Genomic DNA, 6,023 nt, shown 5'->3' on the forward strand with positions numbered 1-6,023 from the left:
GCCCGGATGGCAGCCTCTCCGGCATTGTTTTTTTCTCGATCGCGCCATCTCGTTCAACGTTCTCCGATCGAGCCGTTTACGATGCAGGATCATGGGTCCCGCATGTCATCCTCTATGAACCAAAATTCTTTCTATTCTTGGATTTTTTTGACCCCCGATTTCTGGCTACTTCCTTTTTCTTTTGATCCCTTGCCGCCTTGGAAACGTTGAGACCGCTCGTCGCTAAATGGGACCCGCATGTCATCCTCTATGTGCAATCAACTTTCTTTTCTTGGAGTTTTTTTGGCACCTCAAATTTGGTCACTTGCCTTTTTCTTTCGATCCCCTGCCGCCTCTCAAACGGTGATACCGCTGTCGCTAAATGGGACCCGCATGTCATCCTCTATGTACTATAAAACTTTCTTTTCTTGGAGTTATTTTTGGCACCTCAAATTTGGTCACTTGCCTTTTTCTTTCGATCCCCCGCCGCCTCTCAAACGGTGATACCGCTGTCGCTAAATGGGACCCGCATGTCATCCTCTATGCACTATAAAACTTTCTTTTCTTGAATTATTTTTGGCACCTCATATTTGGTCACTTGCCTTTTTCTTTCGATCCCCTGCCGCCTCTCAAACGGTGATACCGCTGCTGCTAACTCGGGACCCGCATGTCATCCTCTATGCACTATAAAACTTTCTTTTCTTGAATTATTTTTGGCACCTCATATTTGGTCACTTGCCTTTTTCTTTTGATCCCCCGCCGCCTCTCAAACGGTGATACCGCTCGTTGCTAAATGGGACCCGCATGTCATCCTCTATGCACTATAAAACTTTCTTTTCTTGAATTATTTTTGGCTCCTCATATTTGGTCACTTGCCTTTTTCTTTCGATCTCATGCCACGTTTGAAACGTTGAGGAACCCGCCGGCTCATGGGACCCGCATGTCATCCTCTATGTGCTATAAATGTTTATTTTCTTTATTTTTTTTTCACCCTCTGATTTTTGGCTATTTCCTTTTTCTTTTGATCCCCTGCCGCCTTTGAAACGTTGAGACCGCTGCTGCTAAATGGGACCCGCATGTCATCCTCTACGTACAATAAAGTTTCTTTTCTTGGATTATCTTTGGCTCCCGATATTTTGTCACTTGCCTTTTTCTTTCGATCTCATGCCGCCTTTGAAACGTTGAGTAAGCTGCCGGCTCATGGGTCCCGCATGTCATCCTCTACGAACAATAAAAGTTTCCTTTCTTGGAGTTATTTTTTACCCCTAATTTCCGGCTATTTGCCTTTTTCTTTTGATCTCCTCGCCCTCTCGAAACGATGAGGACGCTCGTTGGCGGGGTCGGTCCCACATGTCATCCTCTATGAACAATATAAGTTTCCTTTGATGGATTTATTTTGAACCCCTAATTAATTTCTGGATATTTCCCCTGCCGCCTTGGAATCGTTGAGGATGCTGCTGCCTCATGGGTCCCGCATGTCATCCTCTCAGAACGGTAAATGTTTCTTTTCTTGGATTTTTTTGACCAAACGATTTTTGGCTTATTTTTTCTTTCGATCACCTGCAGCCTTTAAAACGTTGAGGACGCCGCCGGCTCACGGGTCCCACATGTCAACCTCTATGAACAATAAACGCCGAGGATGCCGCCGCCTCATGGGTCCCGCATGTCATCCTCTCGTAACGAAAATGTTTCTTTTCTTGGATTTTTTACCAACAGATTTTTGGTTTATTTTTTCTTTCCATCCCCCGCCGCCTTTAAAACGTTGACGACGCTCGTTGGCTCATGGGTCCCCGATGTCGACCTCCCCGTACAAGAAACATATGATATCTTGATTATTTTGCGTACAATAAACAATGTATTGCGCTCTGAGCTATTTCAAACGGATAACTAAATCTTTATTTTTACATAAACAAACTTATATGTTGAATCTCCTTGTTTTTTTGTCTTTGCGAAGCATAGGACTTTCCTGTTTTTTTAGAAAATTCGGAACTTTCCTGTTTTGGAGTGGGCTGAAATTGTACGAGTCAAAAGGCCTAGCAGGATAGTTCGAAGGCCCGTATGTCCGGATGCAGCCCAATTGAAATCTTTCTTCTTGGATTTTTTTCACCCCCGATTTCTGGCTACTTCATTTTTCTTTTGGTTCTGTGCCGCCTCTCAAACGGTGAGACCGCCGCTGCAAAATGGGACCCGCATGTCATCCTCTATGTACAGTAAAATTTCTTTTCTTAGATTATATTTGGCTCCTGATATTTGGTCACTTGCCTTTTTCTTTCGATCTCATGCCACGTTTGAAACGTTGAAAAACCTGCTCGCCCATGGGACCCGCATGTCATCCTCTATGTACAATAAAACTTTCTTTTCTTCGATTTTTTTGGCACCTCATATTTGGTCACTTGCCTTTTTCTTTCGATCCCCTGCCGCCTCTCAAACGGTGATACCGCCGTCGCTAAATGGGACCCGCATGTCATACTCTATGTACAATCAAGTTTCTTTTCTTGAATTATTTTTGGATCCTGATATTTGGTCACTTGCCTTTTTCTTTCGATCTCATGGGACCCACATGTCATCCTCTATGTACTATAAAAGTTCATTTTCTTGGTTTTTTTTTCACCCTCTGATTTTCGGCTATTTCCTTTTTCTTTTGATCCCTCGCCGCCTTTGAAACGTTGAGGACTCTGCTGGCTCATCGATAAAACTTTCCTTTCTTGGAGTTTTTTTTACCCCCTAATTTCCGGCTACTTTCTTTTTCTTTTGATCTCAAGCCGCATTTGAAACGTTGAGACCGCTGCTGCTAAATGGGACCCGCATGTCATCCTCTACGAACAATAAAAGTTTCCTTTCTTGGAGTTATTTTTTACCCCTAATTTCTGGCTATTTGCCTTTTTCTTTTGATCTCCTCGCCCTCTCGAAACGATGAGGACGTCGTTGGCAGTGTCGGTCCCACATGTCATCCTCTATGAACAATAAAAGTTTCCTTTGATGGATTTATTTTGAACCCCTAATTAATTTCTGGATATTTCCCCGCCGCCTTGGAATCGTTGAGGATGCCGCTGCCTCATGGGTCCCGCATGTCATCCTCTCGTAACGGTAAATGTTTATTTTCTTGGATTTTGTTGACCAAACGATTTTTGGCTTATTTTTTCTTTCGATCACCTCGCAGCCTTTAAAATGTTGAGGACGCCGCTGGCTCACGGGTCCCACATGTCAACCTCTATGAACAATAAACGCTGAGGAAGCCGCTGCCTCATGGGTCCCGCATGTCATCCTCTCAGAACGAAAATGTTTCTTTTCTTGGATTTTTTACCAACAGATTTTTGGTTTATTTTTTCTTTCCATCCCCTGCCGCCTTTAAAACGTTGACGACGCTCGTTGGCTCATGGGTCCCCGATGTCGCCCTCCCGTACAAGAAACATATGATATCTTGATTATTTTGCATACAATAAACAATGTATTGCGCTCTGAGCTATTTCAAACGGATAACTAAATCTTTATTTTTACATAAACAAACTTATATGTTGAATCTCCTTGTTTTTTTGTCTTTGCGAAGCATAGGACTTTCCTGTTTTTTTAGAAAATTCGGAACTTTCCTGTTTTGGAGTGGGCTGAAATTGTACGAGTCAAAAGGCCTAGCAGGATAGTTCGAAGGCCCATATGTCCAGATGCAGCCCAATTGAAATCTTTCTTCTTGGATTTTTTTCACCCCCTGATTTCCGGCTACTTCATTTTTCTTTTGGTTCTCGTGCCGCCTCTCAAACGGTGAGACCGCTGCCGCAAAATGGGACCCGCATGTCATCCTCTATGTACAAGAAAATTTCTTTTCTTAGATTATATTTGGCTCCCGATATTTGGTCACTTGCCTTTTTCTTTCGATCTCATGCCACGTTTGAAACGTTGAAAAACCCGCCGGCCCATGGGACCCGCATGTCATCCTCTATGTACAATAAAACTTTCTTTTCTTCGATTTTTTTTGGCACCTCATATTTGGTCACTTGCCTTTTTCTTTCGATCCCCCGCCGCCTCTCAAACGGTGATACCGCCGTCGCTAAATGGGACCCGCATGTCATACTCTATGTACAATCAAGTTTCTTTTCTTGAATTATTTTTGGATCCCGATATTTGGTCACTTGCCTTTTTCTTTCGATCTCATGCCACGTTTGAAACGTTGAAAAACCCGCCGGCTCATGGGACCCACATGTCATCCTCTATGTACTATAAAAGTTCATTTTCTTGGTTTTTTTTTCACCCTCTGATTTTCGGCTATTTCCTTTTTCTTTTGATCCCCTGCCGCCTTTGAAACGTTGAGGACTCTGCTGGCTCATCGATAAAACTTTCCTTTCTTGGAGTTTTTTTTACCCCCTAATTTCTTGGCTACTTTCTTTTTCTTTTGATCTCAAGCCGCATTTGAAACGTTGAGACCGCCGTCGCTAAATGGGACCCGCATGTCATCCTCTATGTACAATAAAGTTTTCTTTTCTTTGATTATCTTTGTCTCCCGATATTTTGTCACTTGCCTTTTTCTTTCGATCTCATGCCGCCTTTGAAACGTTGAGGAAGCTGCTGGAGCATGGGTCCCGCATGTCATCCTCTATGAACAATAAAAGTTTCCTTTCTTGGAGTTATTTTTTACCCCTAATTTCGGCTACTTCCTTTTTCTTTTGATCCCCGCCGCCTTTGAAACGTTGAAGACTTTGCTGGCTCATGGGTCCCACATGTCAGCCTCTATGAACAAGAAACACTTCCTTTCTTGGAGTTATTTTGTACCCCTAATTTCTGGCTATTTGCCTTTTTTCTTTCGATCCCCAGCCGCCTTCTAAACGTAGAGGACGCTGCTGGCTCGTGGGTCCCATATGTCAGCCTCTATGGACAATAAACCTCTCCTTTGTTGGATTTATTTTTCACCCTCTGATTTTGGCTATTTCCTTTTTCTTTTGATCCACCGCCGCCTTGGAAACATTGAGTAAGCCGCCGGCACATGGGGCCCGCATGTCATCCTCTATGTACAATAACCTTGCAAGATCTTCGAGCGAAAGAGCTTGTATTAGTGGGACCCATATGTCAACCTCTATGTACAATAAAAGTTTCCTTTCTTGGATTATTTTTAGCTCCTGATATTCGGTCACTTTCCTTTTTCTTTCGATCTCAAGCCACCTCTGAAACGTTGAGTAAGGTGCCGGCTCATGGGACCCACATGTCATCCTCTATGTACAATAAAGTTTATTTTCTTGGATTTTTTTTCCCCTGATTTTTGGTCACTTGCCTTGACGCCGCCGGCTCATGGGTCCCACATGTCGACATCTATGAACAATAAACCTTTCCTTTGTTGGATTTATTGTTTACCCCTAATTTCTGGCTATTTGCCTTTTTCTTTTGATCCCCACCGGCCTTTGAAAACGTTGAGGAACCTGCTGGCTCATGGGACCCGCATGTCATCCTCTATGTACTATAAAATTTCTTTTCTTGGTTTTTTTTCACCTCTGATTTTTGGCTATTTCCTTTTTCTTTTGATCCCCTGCCGCCTTGGAAACGTTGAGTAAGCTGCTGACTCATGGGACCCGCATGTCATCCTCTATGTACAATCAACTTTCTTTTTTTGGAGTTTTTTACTCCCTAATTTCTGGCTACTTTCTTTTTCTTTTGATCTCAAACCGCATTTGAAACGCTGAAACCGCTGCTGCAAAGTGGGACCCGCATGTCATCCTCTATGTACAATAAGTTTCATTTCTTGGATTATTTTTGGCTCCCGATATTTGGTCACTTGCCTTTTTCTTCCGATCTCATGCCGCCTTTGAAACGTTGAGTAAGCTGCCGGCTCATGGGTCCCGCATGTCATCCTCTACGAACAATAAAAGTTTCATTTCTTGGAGTTATTTTTGACCCCTAATTTCTGGCTACTTCCTTTTTTCTTTTGATCCACTGCCGCCTTTGAAACGGTGAGGATTCTGCAGACTAATACAAGCTTTTTCTCTCCAAGATCTTGCAAGTTGATAGATTAAATCATGGAATTATTAGGATATGTTTTATCCTATTTTATGTCTATTTCTAGT

The sequence above is a fragment of the Lolium rigidum genome, chromosome 2 (genome assembly GCF_022539505.1).
Source record: "Lolium rigidum isolate FL_2022 chromosome 2, APGP_CSIRO_Lrig_0.1, whole genome shotgun sequence".
Classification (NCBI taxonomy): domain Eukaryota; kingdom Viridiplantae; phylum Streptophyta; class Magnoliopsida; order Poales; family Poaceae; genus Lolium; species Lolium rigidum.